This window comes from Podarcis erhardii (genome assembly GCF_964252035.2).
Source record: "Podarcis erhardii genome assembly, chromosome: 3".
Classification (NCBI taxonomy): Eukaryota; Metazoa; Chordata; class Lepidosauria; order Squamata; family Lacertidae; genus Podarcis; species Podarcis erhardii.
The window spans coordinates 122,555,334-122,570,384 of NC_138507.1; the positions used below are offsets into that span (position 1 = coordinate 122,555,334).

General features: G+C 49.1%; 1 long non-coding RNA gene across 1 annotated transcript; it reads left to right on the forward strand.

Moving 5' to 3' along the window:
- The first annotated feature begins 11,493 nt into the window (after positions 1-11,493).
- LOC309338085 lies at positions 11,494-14,975 on the forward strand. The gene is made up of 3 exons (XR_014154684.1): positions 11,494-11,595; positions 12,854-12,976; positions 14,786-14,975. It is a non-coding gene; the product is annotated as an uncharacterized lncRNA (long non-coding RNA).
- Positions 14,976-15,051: the final 76 nt, after the last annotated feature.

Here is a 15,051-nt window from a genome sequence, read left to right on the forward strand (position 1 = left end):
TGCTTAAATCTTCCTGCAAGGGAGAATCTGACACCTTCTGAAGGGCTCCGTTCCACCGTTGAACAACTCAGAAAGTGAATATTTTGGCTTGTGTTTTGCTCTCTGCTCACAGTGGCATGGCATCTTTTGATTTCCCCTGGGGGTGGGTGCTCTGCAGGTGGGACCAGGGCCTGGGTGCAGAGGGTGAACAAAACACTTCCCGCTAGCCCACCTCTAGACGCCATCGTTGCTGGGTAGGCATGGGGCACCGAGGGTTCACAGGGCCATGCTGTGCTCCCTCCTCACCTGCCCACACCAAGGGGGGAGCCTGCCTGGCCATGGCTGCTCCTGGCAGGTGCATCCCCCAAACACTGGCTGGGCAGCCATTCAGCATGGGGCCTCCCCCCCCCATTTTTGCATGCTATTTTCACCCATATGGATACATATTACACCACTTTATGCGTTTTGGTGCACACTGCTTGATTGAACTGCCTTGTGGAATTCATGGAAGGAGAACACTTGGAAGGACAGCTGTGTTCCAAATCATGCATAGTTGCAGAAAGTACATGCAGCTGAGGTACAAAACATTTTTTGGGGAAATAGTCCAGCCCTGATGGAGGTGTTGTCCCCAACTTCACCAACTGAGTTCTGCATCCTCTCCCTGGGCACCACCCAAACCTGATCTGGAGGCTATTATCCCACATCACCCAATACTTTGGAAAGGATTTTGAGGATGCAATGGGTGGGGTCTGCAGGGGAGAAGAGCTGGGATTTCCATCCACAACTGGACATCTGTGGCCTTGGATACAACCCCATCGGTCCAGCACCAAACTGTTCTGTTGCCCTTCCATGCTCTCCAGATCCATGTTTCTAAAGGAAAGGCAGCCTTAAGCTTCTCTTTCCATGGACACTCTTTGAGCACTGGCCTGCTGTGTGTGTTTGTGTGTGTGTGTGTGTGTGTGTTTGTGTGTGTGTTACAGATAGGTAGCCGTGTTGGTCTGCCATAGTCAAAACAAAACAAATTCCTTCCAGTAGCACCTTAAAGACCAACTAAGTCAGTTCTTGGTATGAGCTTTCGTGTGCAATGCACACGAAATACACACTGTGTGTATCTGAAGAAGTGTGCATGCACACGAAAGCTCATATCAAGAACTGACTTAGTTGGTCTTTAAGGTGCTACTGGAAGGAATTTGTTTTGTTTTGTGTGTGTGTTGTACTGCTTATATGGTATTTATGTTGCTTTCTCAGTGCTTTGTTTCAACAGTTCTGGCTGACACTGGTTTAAAATTCTGTGCATTGTTGTAAATATATGGGGGAATTACAAAAAGTGGGCACCCAAAGTGAGGACAAGGCTTTTCTATTTAATTTTGGAGAAAGGGGAGAAGTATCGGTGCCAGTCGTCAGCTGTTGGTCTGGGCTGTGCCTGTAACATTTAGCAGGCAGTTGCAGGTCTTTTGCAATCTCCACAGAGATGGGCCCCATGAGATGTCTTCAGCATCCTTTCCCAAGAGCCCAAAGTTCAAACCCAGCGGTCAAGGTGGGGAACCTGTGGTCACAAGGCTAAGTCCCATTTCCCCACCTGGTCTTGCTTCAAGTTAACGAACAAGCGTTGCTTCATCGGATGCCCACAGGCAGCAAAGTTGGGTGAAGCAACTGCCAGATTCAGCACAGTGAACTTGGGAATGAGCCCAGATCAGAAGGTGATATTGGGGGACAGTGCATGGGATTGGGGAGCAGCAATGCCAAAGACATCCCTTGCCATGCAAACAGATTCAGGGATGGAGAAAGGGGGCAAAAAAGAACATTTCAGGTTCCTTGAAACTATTGTTACGCAGCAGCCAAATCTCTGAGTTGGGGAAAAATCCACGCATTTCTGTGCTTGCCCAGAGTTTCCTTGGAATGAAGGTCAGTGGAGGCTGTGATGTCTTTGGATATCTCATGTTATTTACACATATAGACAGTCTGAGCATAAAATGCAGGGCTTCAAAGCATTAACATACACACGCCTCAAAAAATCCTCCTCAGTCAGAGCTTTGGATTTGGTACACAGCAAGCCCATCTCTGTGCCTCTCGCGTCCAACCTTCTTCCTCCAAAACTCTCAAACTGGCTCAGGAGCTCTTTACCTCCAATGCCACCTCTCCCCATGTGTACAGACCTGGATCCTGAGATCATCATCTTAGACCCTTCTACATTCATGGATAAATCATAAAATTGTGGAGTGAGGAGGGACCCTGAGGGTCATCCCGTTCAAGCCCCTTCAATGCAGGAAACTCAACTAAAGCTTCAATGACAGATGGCCATCCCACCCAGCTCCAGTGAAGGAAAGGCCACAAGCTCCTCCACAAATCCATATCCAGAATCTTGAGATGTCTCCCCTTCCCCTTCATGCTCTATTTGGGGGGCTGATCATTCCTTGCTGTTCCCTCCACACTTTACTCGAGGGGCAGCTAGTGTAGGGACCATCAGATATTTGTGGACTGCATCTCCCATTACTCCTGGCCGGTGGCCCTTCTGGCTTGCGGGGCAGGGGGAGCTGCAGGTCCCCCTCAACATTGGCAGGTCCCCACATTGGCTCCCAGGAACAGGAGGAAGGGGACAACAGAGAGATATTTTATATCTTATTTTGGGGAGGTGAGAGAAGGATTGGTGCTTGCTGTGAGATGTTGGTCTGAGCCCAGTGATGTTTAGCAGGCAGTTGCTGGTCTTTTGCAATCTCCACAGAGATGGGCCCCAGGGGATGTCTTCAGCCTCCTTTCCCAAGAGCCTGAAGTTCAAACCCAGCAGGCAAGGTGGGGAACCTGCCATCACAGGGCTAAGTCCCATTTCCCCACCTGGTCTTGCTTCAAGTTGACAGACAAGCATTGCTCCATCGGATGCCCACAGGCAGCAGAGTTGGGTCAAGCAACTGCCAGAAGCAGCCCAGGGAAATTTGGAATTAGCCCAGATCAGAAGGTGATATTGGGGTGTGTGAAATGGTGGGAATGGGGAGCAGCAATGCCAAAGACATCCCTTTCCATGCAAACAGATTCAGGGATGGAGCTGGAGAAAATGGGCAAATAACACATGTGAGGATTCCTTGAAAATATTGTTACACTGCACCCAAATTGCTGAGCATGGAGAAAACCCAGGGGTTTCAGTGTTTGCCCGGAGTTTGGTTTCCTTGAAGGTGAGTGGAGATATAGATATTTTTTTTTTGACCATATAGAGAGAGCTTGAGCAGAAAATGGATGGGTTCACAGCATTAACACCCCCCAAATCATCCTTCTCAGTTCCTCACAGCTTTGGATGCCCTGCACAGCAAACAGGAATCTGTGTATCCAGCTTCCAGGCTGCTTCCAACTCAGCTCTCACACTCCACATGGGCTCAGGACCACAATATCTAAAGGATGGCCTCTCCCCATATGAACTGACCTTGACCTAGAGATCATCATCAGAAGCCCTTCTTCACGTGCCTCCTTCGCAAGAGGTCAAGAGGGCTGCACTATGAAACGAGGTCTTTTCTGTGGTGGCTCCCTGTTTGTGGATTGCTTTTCCCTGGGAAGCACACTGGTGCCAGGCAAATACATTCCTCTTCTTCCAGCCTTAGAATAATGAAAAAAATCTCTGGTCTTTTACACTATGTGTGGGTGTTACTGTTTGCTTTCTTAATATGGTATGTATATGGATGTTTTTGTATTTTAAACTGTGCTGTGGTCCTCAAATGAAGGGTTGTATAGAAATCTAATTGACGGCTTCCGGTTTCCGGTTGCCTTAATGGCACAGCTCCAACGATAGTGGAGACCATTGGTGAAGAACTAAACAAAGATGAAAGAGGGTAATTATTTTTGTAAACTCCCCCCCAGGACCCGGGGGGCATGAACTTCACTCGTGGATCCTCTCCATACCTTTCTTTTGAACCTATATGGAGGTGGAAACCAGGGATATGCTCACCTATTAGCCTGCAGGATCCCTCTTAGTTACAGCTCTTCCCACCTGCCTTATTTTTTTGAGATCCTGATGAGGACACTCCAGTGGCCAGCAAAGGTCCAAATCCTGCAAAGAAATTTGGCTGACCAGCTCAGCAAACTCCTCTTTGAGATTCTAACCCTCCCTGGAATCAGGACCCCAAGAATTGGAAGAGATGAAGGGCACTCCCTGATCCACAGCAAGATGAGCAAGCTTTTTGCCTGAGCCTCCAGGTGTCAACACCTCACAGGTTGCGGATGTGGAGCAGGATGCCAACTCACTTGCAAGCAAGAGGAGAGGAGAGGGGAGCTGGCATCAGGGTTGGATTGGGGGCAGAGGTCCAGGACTTCACTTAGCAAAAAGAGGAGGAGGAACCCCAGATCCAGCAGGGCTGGCTCAACCACATTTTGAGGGGCTCACTTGCCGTTTGCTTGCTTCTTATCTGAAGCACCAATTGCTTCTGTGTGCAGACTTTAAAATATTTTCCAGCTGTGGACATTTCCTGGCTCAGGAGCTAACAGAGGCATTTATTGCTAGTTGCCATAGTGCAATTCCCACTTCCCTTTGGTCAGCATCCTAAACTCCACCGTGAGTAACCCAGAAAAAGCATTGGCTTGTGGGGGATATTGGAATTGAGCCCTTGTGGTATGATGGGATGGAAGCGGGGAGGGAGGGGAAGGAGAGCATCACCTGAACCAAACCTGGTGGCTTAGGTGAGTGTCACTCAGATGATGGGGAGGAGGAGCCCACCTGAGGGGCCTCACCTGTCTTGGATGAAAATGAGGCTTTGGAACTCCATCAGACCCCCTTCCTTAAGAAGACAAGGATGAGGAGCCTGGAGTTCTGCAGATAATGTTGAGGACTAACAATGGTGACTCTGAGTTTGTGTGTTTGTATGTGTGACACATTGGATAGTAGAGTCTGACCCCCAAAATCCCCCCTCCCCACACACATTTTCACAACAGATTTTTCCAATGTTTGCATTTATAACTCAATGGCAACATAATAGGCCAATTGAACCCAAAAAACAAGGCCTCCCACACCATTTTTGGCATCTCCCCCCCTAAGACGTTGACATCTCCAATTATCTCATTGGGCTCTGGTGAAATCTGCTTCTTCTTTCTCCACCTCCTCCCCACTTTCTCTGCCCTGGTCAAGTCCTCCTTAGGAAACATCCCGTCCCTCTGTGTGCAACTGCCCAAGGAAGCACGGCAGTTGGAGAGGAGATATGGGGAAAGAGGCACAAGGAGAAGCAGGGGGTGGGGTGGGCAAGAGGGGTGGGCCCACAATTTGAGAAATGCTCTTGTGCAAAGCCATGTTTGCAAAAACAACCACAAAACCTGGATGGCACCACTGACTGTCCTCAAAGAATGCATTTTCCAAAGTGCATTCAGCCTACAATAAAGATAAGGGAGGAGATACAGGTCCTTGGGGGAGAAGGCTGTCCATGGCTACCAATGGCCATGGATCACATGGGATTCCCAGGAACCGGCATTAAGAAGCATTGTGTCCACTCACTGCAGAGGCAGAGCATCTCCCTCATGGCCAGCAGCCCCTGGTCTGCATTTCAGGGCATCCGAGTCGGTGGTCATCCCTGCCTCCTGGGCAAGGGAGTTCCATAGTTTCACTGCAAGCTGCACGAAAAAAGCCCTTGGTTTTATCTCTCCTGAATCTCCCGACACTCAGCTTCCCGTCATGTCTCCATTGCACTCCTATTTAAATCCACCTTACCTCCCATCAGGAAACCCCTGGATCTCCTCCACATTTTCCCCACACGCAACCTGCCCCACTGATCTCGCTGCTTGGTAGTTTTGGCATTCTGGAGGGCAGAGTGTCAGCATCCGACAAAACACTCCCAGGGCAAAGGGTTTCTCTGGAGCCATTCACGTCAAGGGATGTTTTGCCCTGGAGTTCAAGGTGAGCTGCAGCAACTCCATTCTCGTTCTGGGTTCCCTGCTGGCGATCTTGATGGAAAAGGCCATCAGATGGGAGCTGAAGTCAAGGTGAGCTTGAGGATCTGAGCGGTGGTGGCTCCCCTTTGTTGCAAGTTCTTAGAGGGAGAGACGATGCTGTCAACAGCCATTGGAGCTCCTGCCAGAGGGAACGGGGAAACCAAATAGCTGGCGCATCACTCTTTTTTAGACCTGTTCCCCTCCAGATGTTTTGGAATACCAGATGTGGACTTGGAGGGACTTGGAGAAACTTCATTTTTTTTTTATAAAGTTCCCCTTAGAAAATCTGCCACCCACCCACTCCCACAGGAAATGATGTTTCAGATCTAATCATTTCAATTCTAAAATGCATGCCCTACTTCTTCCATTCCACAAAGGATTTGCTCAAAGCATCAAAGCAACATTGGTCCACACATTAAAATACAGAGCAATCTGAAAACAGCAGCTAAAAGGGGAGGGGTGGGTGGGCAATTTGGTCAGTTTCAATTTTCCACAGTTTCATTTTCCCAAACTGCCTTAAAATACAGAAACATTCTCCTGAAAACTAATTAGCATTTTTTTGCAATTTTTTTCCAAATATGCAGGTATTTCCTTGGTCTACATTACTTGACTGGAGAACTGCATTGCAAAATTCAGATTACAGCAGATTTGGAAGTTTAACTTGGTATTGTCCAGAAAGTACAAATTTGGTAGGCTGTCCTGCAATTTGAACTGACTCCATTTCCCACCACCACTCCTGAGCAACCCCACAGAGAACTCCAGCAACAGTCAAGAAAGAGCAACAGTTTGATTTCATAGCAACTTGGGGTGTTCCTGCATATTCCTTTTCATATTTGATAGATCAGGGATGTCAACTGATAGCAAAGTCAGGGAAAGAAATATTTTCTTATGCAAGATTCTTGCACTTTGTTTGAACACTGAATTTGGATGCCTGGTGAAGGCCTATATTTATATCGGCCAAAGGGTTTTGTTGTTCAATAAAATTACATCAAGCATCAAGTATTCTTCCTTTCTTCGGGTGCTGGCCATTCCTTGCTATTATCTCCCCATCATCCTATGGGCATAGCTGGACTTAATCTCCCATCATTCCTGGCTGCTAGCCCTTCTGGCTTGTGGGGCGGAAGGGAGCTGGGGGTCCCCATCAACATCTGGAAGGCACCACCCTGGCTACCACTTACCCTAGCCCGTTAACTCTAAGGAGAGTCTCCCTCTCCACCTTACCTGGTGCTCCTGGGAGCAGGAGGGAGAAGGCAGCCAAGAGACCAGGTGGAAGAGCTTCTAGGCTGCATGTCGGAGACTCCAGGGTGGAGTGGAGGTGGGGAGCTTCTCCGTGTTTCTAGGTCACTGGGGGGTTGTGACACCTTCAGGGGTCTTTGGAAATCTTGCGGGGGGAGGGGAGGATGAGCACAGCCCACAGGCCTTCCCAACACAGGGTCTCCACCAGTTTCTGCAGAAGACAAGGAAGCAGAGAAATGTCCACAAAGGCAGAGAGTGAGAATGATAGTCTTGAAGTCTTTGTAGGGATGGGGACCAAAGTCAGAAGACGGGAGATCTGGACACAGGTCACAGCTCACATCTGGGTCAAACACAGTCTTCAGAAACCTGGTGCTCTCCAAATGTTTGGGACTACAATTCCCATCGCCCCCAGCCTGCAAGACCATGTGAGGCCAAAGGTGAGAGGAGATTTTGCATTCATATGCTACTTGCCTGTAAAAAGATCCAAAAGAGCGTGAGAATATCTGTGGGGCAGTTTGGGGCAGCCACACCCAGGGGTTTGGTCATGGATAAATCCACAGGCATAGCTATGACTTTATCCAGAATCTTGAGATGTCTCCCCTTCCCCTTTTTGCTCTATTTTGGGTGCAGACCATTTCTTGCTGTTCCCTCCCCATTTTACTTGAAGGGCAGCTAGTGTTGGGACTGTCAGATATTTGTGGACTGCATCTCTCATTACTCCTGGCCGGTGGCCCTTCTGGCTTGTGGGGCAAGGGGTGCTGGAGGTCCCCCTCAACACTGGGAAGTCCCCACATTGGCTCCCAGGAACAGGAGGAAGGGGACAACACAGAGATATTTCATATTTTATTTTGGGGAGGGGAGAGAAATATCAGTGCCAGTCGTGAGCTGTTGGTCTGGGCTGTGCCTGTAACATTTAGCAGGCAGTTGCTGGTCTTTTGCAATCTCCACAGAGATGGGCCCCATGAGATGTCCTCAGCATCCTTTCCCAAGAGCCTGAAGTTCAAACCCAGCAGGCAAGGTGGGGAACCTGTGGTCACAGGGCTAAGTCCCATTTCCCCACCTGGTCTTGCTTCAAGTTAACGGACAAGCGTTGCTCCATCGGATGCCCACAGGCAGCCAAGTTGGGTGAAGCAACTGCCAGGTGCAGCCCAGTGAACTTGGGAATTATCCCAGATCAGAAGGCGATATTGGGGGGACAGTGGGTGGGAGTGGGGAGCAGCAATGCCACAGAGATCCCTTTCCATGCAAACAGATTCAGGGAACATTTCAAGTTCCTTTGAAATATTGTTACGCAGCACTCAACTCCCTGAGTGGTGAGAAAATCCATGAGTTCCCGTGCTTGCCCAGAGTTCAGTTTCCTTGGAATGAAGGTCAGCGGAGGCTGTGCTGTCTTTAGGATATCTGGTGTTATTTACACATATAGGCAGCCTGAGCATAAAATGCAGGGCTTCATTGCACACACCCCAAAAAACCTCCCTCCTTCTCAGTCACAGCTTAGGATTCATCACCTGAGGCCTTTTGTCGTGTGTCTCCTCAGCAAGAGTTCTGCAGAGGGGGCAACACTAGGCAGCTAGGGGCTGGGGGTGGAGGAAAGGCCCACCCATTAGTCAGAAGGACCCCTTCACTCAGTTGCCGCTCTTGCAACCTGACTCGTTCTTTTGAGATGCTCATGAGGACACTCTAGTTGCCGGCCAGAGTCATTGCCTTACACAAAAACTTGTCTGACCAGTTCCGCCCTCCTTTCTTAGATTCTAACCCTCCGCTGGAAGGATAAGGAACTGAAGGCACCCTCAATATGAATCACCTTTTGGCCAAATCCCCCAGGTGTCAACACCCCACAGGTTGCTGATGTGGAGCAGGATGCCAACTCACTTGCAAGCAAGAGGAGAGAGGCCATCAGGGTTGGATTTGGGGCAGAGGTCCAGGGCTCCACTCCATAGAATGAGCAGGAGGCTCCCCAGATCCAGCAGAGCTGGCTGACCTCATGTTAAAGTCGAACACATCGCCTGCTAAGGAAGACCTCCTGTAAGAGCCAACAGTGTGACGCGGCAGCTAAAAAAGCCAATGCAATTCTGGGCTGCATCAATAGGAGTCTAGCATCTAGATCAAGGGAAGTAATAGTGCCACTGTATTCTGCTCTGGTCAGACCTCACCTGGAGTACTGTGTCCAGTTCTGGGCACCACAGTTCAAGAAGGACACTGACAAACTGGAACGTGTCCAGAGGAGGGCAACCAAAATGGTCAAAGGCCTGGAAACGATGCCTTATGAGGAACGGCTAAGGGAGCTGGGCATGTTTAGCCTGGAGAAGAGGAGGTTAAGGGGTGATATGATAGCCATGTTCCAATATATAAAAGGATGTCACATAGAGGAGGGAGAAAGGTTGTTTTCTGCTGCTCCAGAGAAGCGGACACGGAGCAATGGCTCCAAGCTACAAGAAAGAAGATTCCACCTAAACATTAGGAAGAACTTCCTGACAGTAAGAGCTGTTTCACAGTGGAATTTGCTGCCCAGGAGTGTGGTGGAGTCTCCTTCTTTGGAGGTCTTTAAGCAGAGGCTTGACAACCATATGTCAGGAGTGCTCTGATGGTGTTTCCTGCTTGGCAGGGGGTTGGACTCGATGGCCCTTGTGGTCTCTTCCAACTCTTCTAGGATTCTAGGATTCTATGATTCTAAGACCATAGAGGCACAAGATGCCAACTTCAGGCTGAGGATTCCTGGGGTGTTGGAATGGGAAGTGGGGAAACCTCCTAGCATCTCCACCTGCCCTCATGTCCAAACGGTCCTCACCGGCTTTTATTCCTCTGCTTGCTCCTTATCTGAAGCAAGGACTCCTTCTGAGTACAGCCTTTTAAATGTTTTGTATCTATGGGTTTTTTCTAGCTCTGGGGTTAATGGCCCTAAACATTGCTGGCTGCCATTGTGCAGTCCCAAAGGACAACTCCCTTTGGGTTTCTCTTCAGGCTTGGCATGAAAGTGGGGGCACCACTCCCTTGACTTTTTTCCTCCCCCAAGAGCACATTTGGGTTGTACCTTTCTTAGCTCTGATTCTATTCTGGGCTACTCATGCTGTGACTCCTCTGTTTATTACTTGTCTGGGAAGGTGAAAGGCAGAGGTTGGCTGGCTCAAAGGACCTGTCAGGAGGAGCTGAGAAGCAAGACATTGAGGGCAAAACTCCACGAGGAAGAAGCTCTGCAGAGACTTTCTAAATCAATGCAGGATGAATGTGGGTTGGTGTGAGAGGGGGTGGACTTCAAAATCACACCCTTCTCAGGTGTCTGTGGGTCAGGTGTCACCCACTTCTTTTTAGGCAATGCCCTAAACAGATGCCCTAAGCATTTGCCATCAAATGCCATCAAATGCCCTAAGCATTTGCCATCAAATGCCAACAGTGTCCTTCAGCTCTCTATATTGGACAAACAGGCCAAACCTTACGCCAAAGAATAAGCGGACATAAATCTGACATCAGGAATCACAAGACAGAGAAACCAGTAGGAGAACACTTCAATCTCCCAGGACATTCTATACAAGATCTCAAAGTAGCTGTTCTATTACAAAGGAATTTCAGAAATAGACTGGAAAGAGAAGCTGCTGAATTGCAACTCATTACCAAACTTAAAACCATGGAGAGACCTGGTCTGAACAAAGACATTGGATTCTTATCTCATTATACATGACAAAGCCATTTTTCACCTTCTCACCCCTTGCTTTTTCCTGTAAGACCTATTGCAGTCGTTAAGAGTCGTCAACAGGCTCATCACAGCTATCTGCCAATCACCCAATCCCACCACCCTTCTGAGTAATACCCCTCCCCATCTTCTCACTATATAGAAGGGTCTGGTGACTTCTGTTTCAGTGTATCTGAAGAAGTGTGCATGCACACGAAAGCTCATACCAAGAACTAGCTTAGTTGGTCTTTAAGGTGCTACTGGAAGGAATTTTTTTATTTTGTTTTTCCCTAAACAGATATTTATACTCCACTGTGTGCAATCCACTAGAAGGATTGGCTTGTAGAGAATATTGGAACTGAGCCCATGGTGATATGATGGGATGGAAGCAGGGAGGGAGGGGGAGGAGAGCATCACCTGAACCAAACCTGGTGACTTAGGTGTCACTCAGATGATGGGAAGAAAGAGCTCACCTGAGGGGTCTCACCTGCCCAGGGTTTAATGCATTTCAGGGGTTGGACTACATGACTCTTGGCGTAACTTCCAAAGCTGAAGCTCTAGAAGTCTATGATTCTGTGGTCTTTGGCTGGTCCTTGGCACATGAAGCTCAGAGCTTGCCACATCCATCCTGCAAACAACGGTTGGCATCCCACAAGGTTTCATCAGCCACCTATAAGTAGAGGCAGCTTTCCTTCCCCTGGCAATTGCTCTTCCACTTGGCTTCTGGTACCTCCAGGATTCCCACCAACCTCCAGCCATGAAGATCTTCTGCCTCCTCTCTGTTGCTGTCCTCTTCTTGATGCTGCTGGCTCCAGGTATGGCCTTCTTCTCACATGCTTTTTCTCTGAGCAGCTCCACAGCTCTCAGCTTTATTCCTTTTAAACCTGACTCTGAGCACCACTTGCTGTGACTCCCAAAGAGGTGGGATCTTGCTCCTCTGTCCTCATGGAGAGTTTCCCAAATGGGGCTTCTGGTTGGACACTGTGAGAAGAGGATGCTGGACTGGATGGGCCCCCTTTGGCCAGATCCACCAGTCAGTTTCTTCTTATTACCGTACCTCATTTATGTGCTCCACGGAAGCTCTTCCTTTCAAATCTGTAATAATGCACTTCAGCACACTCAGCTTTGCGGTGGGTAAAAGAACGGGACAGTTTCCTGGGCAAGGGGGCTTCTCTCTCCCAGTTTGCCAGTGGCTGCCTAGGGAAGCCAGTGACTCTGACACAGCCTTCCCAACCACCTTGGCTCAGACCCTGTCCTGGAGGTGCAAGGAGGCAACAGAAGGGCCATTGTGAAAGAAGAAGTTGTAGAAGGTGTAGAAGGTGAGTCCTGCAAGAGAAAGCCTTCAAAGTCCTGGCTTGAGAGCAGTACATGTGAAAAGAATCTAGGAGTCTTGGTTGACCACAAACTTGACATGAGCCAACAGTGTGACGCGGCAGCTAAAAAAGCCAATGCAATTCTGGGCTGCATCAATAGGAGTATTGCATCTAGATCAAGGGAAGTAATAGTGCCACTGTATTCTGCTCTGGTCAGACCTCACCTGGAGTACTGTGTCCAGTTCTGGGCACCACAGTTCAAGAAGGACACTGACAAACTGGAACGTGTCCAGAGGAGGGCAACCAAAATGGTCAAAGGCCTGGAAACGATGCCTTATGAGGAACGGCTAAGGGAGCTGGGCATGTTTAGCCTGGAGAAGAGGAGGTTAAGGGGTGATATGATAGCCATGTTCCAATATATAAAAGGATGTCACATAGAGGAGGGAGAAAGGTTGTTTTCTGCTGCTCCAGAGAAGCGGACACGGAGCAATGGCTCCAAACTACAAGAAAGAAGATTCCACCTAAACATTAGGAAGAACTTCCTGACAGTAAGAGCTGTTCGACAGTGGAATTTGCTGCCAAGGAGTGTGGTGGAGTCTCCTTCTTTGGAGGTCTTTAAGCAGAGGCTTGACAACCATATGTCAGGAGTGCTCTGATGGTGTTTCCTGATTGGCAGGGGGTTGGACTCGATGGCCCTTGTGGTCTCTTCCAACTCTTCTAGGATTCTATGATTCTATGATTCTTCTTTTTCCTCCTGCAGATTTCACCCGAGCCCAAGCTCAATGTCCTAATCGGAGATGTCTACAGCTCGGAGGGAGATGCGTAAGATGGTGCTCTAGGCCAATTGGTAAATGTACAGGAGGCCGAGTGTGTTGCCGTAACGGTGAGTTAAATCAAATCTTAGCTGTTCCCCCAAAATTAGTCAATGGTGTCTCATGACCCCAAACGTCCCTGGGAAATGCAGCAGCAGCAGTCTCAGCAGCCCGGAGCAGTTGGCTCTGGCTGGCTTCAGGAGCTGCTGGGAAGTCCCCATAGGATGGTGGGGCAGGGGCTCCAAGATGCAGCTTCCGGGCTGCCCCCACCTTCCCTGACCCCAGCAACTAAGCAGAGAAGGGAGGCTTTATACTGCCTATCAGAGCAGTCTCCCAACTCCTACTTGCGTGCAAGCAGGAGTGGGGTGAGGATCTCTCAGTTAGGCAGTAAGCCTCCCTTCCCAGCTGAGTGATCCCTGCCCCCTCCTGCTTGCACATAGGTAGGAATGGGATTGGGGCTGCTCTGATATAATAATAAAGGGGGGGGGAGAAGCCTCAGAGGGAGGGGAAACGTTGCGGTTGAGGTCCAGGTGGTGGCCACTCCTCTGCCACTGCCATCGTTGCAGCATCAACGTCCCAAACGTGTAGCATTTAATTAATTAAAGTGTCCCCGGATATTTTGAAAAAAATCTGGTAACCTTACCTTAGCCTGGGGGAAAATGCCTCCATTGGCCCAAAGCACAGCTCTTCCTGGTGTGAGAGGGTGGGGGCTCAGTCGCTGACCCTCCTCAAATAGCAAAGGCAACCTGTGTGAAACGTCCCTGTGAAGGTGGTAATTGAATCACAGAATTGTAGAGTTGGAAGGGAAAGAGTTAAATGCACAACAACACACAAACACAAGGATCTGCTCAAATGTGTCCTCTGTTGGGGTTGTTGTTTGTAAAAAGAAGAAGGAAAAAGAACCGCAATAGGAAAAAAATGTCTGTATGGCAGCCAAGCCCCACTCAAATTCCCCAAAGTGCATATATGAAATGCCCAGAGGTCTCTCCTACACGCATAGAATAGAAGTGTAGCATTGGGAGTCACCAAGGGGACATCTAGTCCAACCCTCTGCAAAACAGAACCTTTGAGCCTCTGAGCCAGTGTGGTGTAGTGGTGAAGAGCGGTGGACTTGTAATCTGGTGAACTGGGTTCGATTCTCTGCTCCTCCACGTGCAGCTGCTGGGTGACCTTGGTCCAGTCACACTTCTCTGAAGTCTCTCAGCCTCACTCACCTCACAGAGTGTTGTGGGGGAGGAAGGGAAAGGAGATTGTGAGCCGCTTTGAGACTCCTTCGGGTAGTGAGAAAGCGGGATATCAAATCCAAACTACTACTCCTCCTCCTCCTCCTCTTCTTCTTCTTCTTCTTCTTCTTCTTCTTCTTCTTCTTCTTCTTCGTGCAATTTGAACTCTGACAACAGCAGCTCTTCTGCCTCCCAGTTGGAGTCACTGGTTGTTATGTACTGAGTAGAATAGGATCCAAAAGGCAGCAGTCTGATTGGTCCTAGAACAATAGGATTCAGAATGCAGCAGTTTGATTGCTCCTAGAACAATAGGATTCAGAACGCAGTAATCTGATTGGTCCTAGAACAATATGATCCAGAATGCAGCAGTCTGATTGGTCCGCAGGAGCCACCCAATCCAACTCCAGGTGGAAGTGAATCCGCAACCTGATTGGCCTACAGGTGTATCCCGGAATTTGCCAATCACGTGGGGCCCATTGTGTAAATAATGCAGACATACTGGGGCAACTTCCATTCCTCCTCACCACTATGAGCTGAATAAAGAACATGAAATCCACTATTGACTCGGAGTATATTTCACTGGTCTGGGTTTTCAGAACCACCACCAACACCCATATTAACAGTGTCTCCTCTTCTCACAGTGGGATAACTCTGCAGATCTCGGGTGCAAGTCCTCTGGTGAAAAGAAGACCACCCTGCTCTCCTCTGATGTGCAGCTGCCTCGACTGCACCCCCCCCCATCTCTGCTGGGGAAGAAACCGCTTTGCTTGATGCTGCTGAAGGCGATGCTGGGAAGGAGTCAAGAGGGAGCCATCCTGTCTGCCTCTCTATTCAGGAGTAAGCCCCACTGTGGCCAGTGGGACCTACTCCTTAGTAAATGGGCTCAGGATTGGAGCCTGGATTTGGCTTGCCTGCAAAAATGC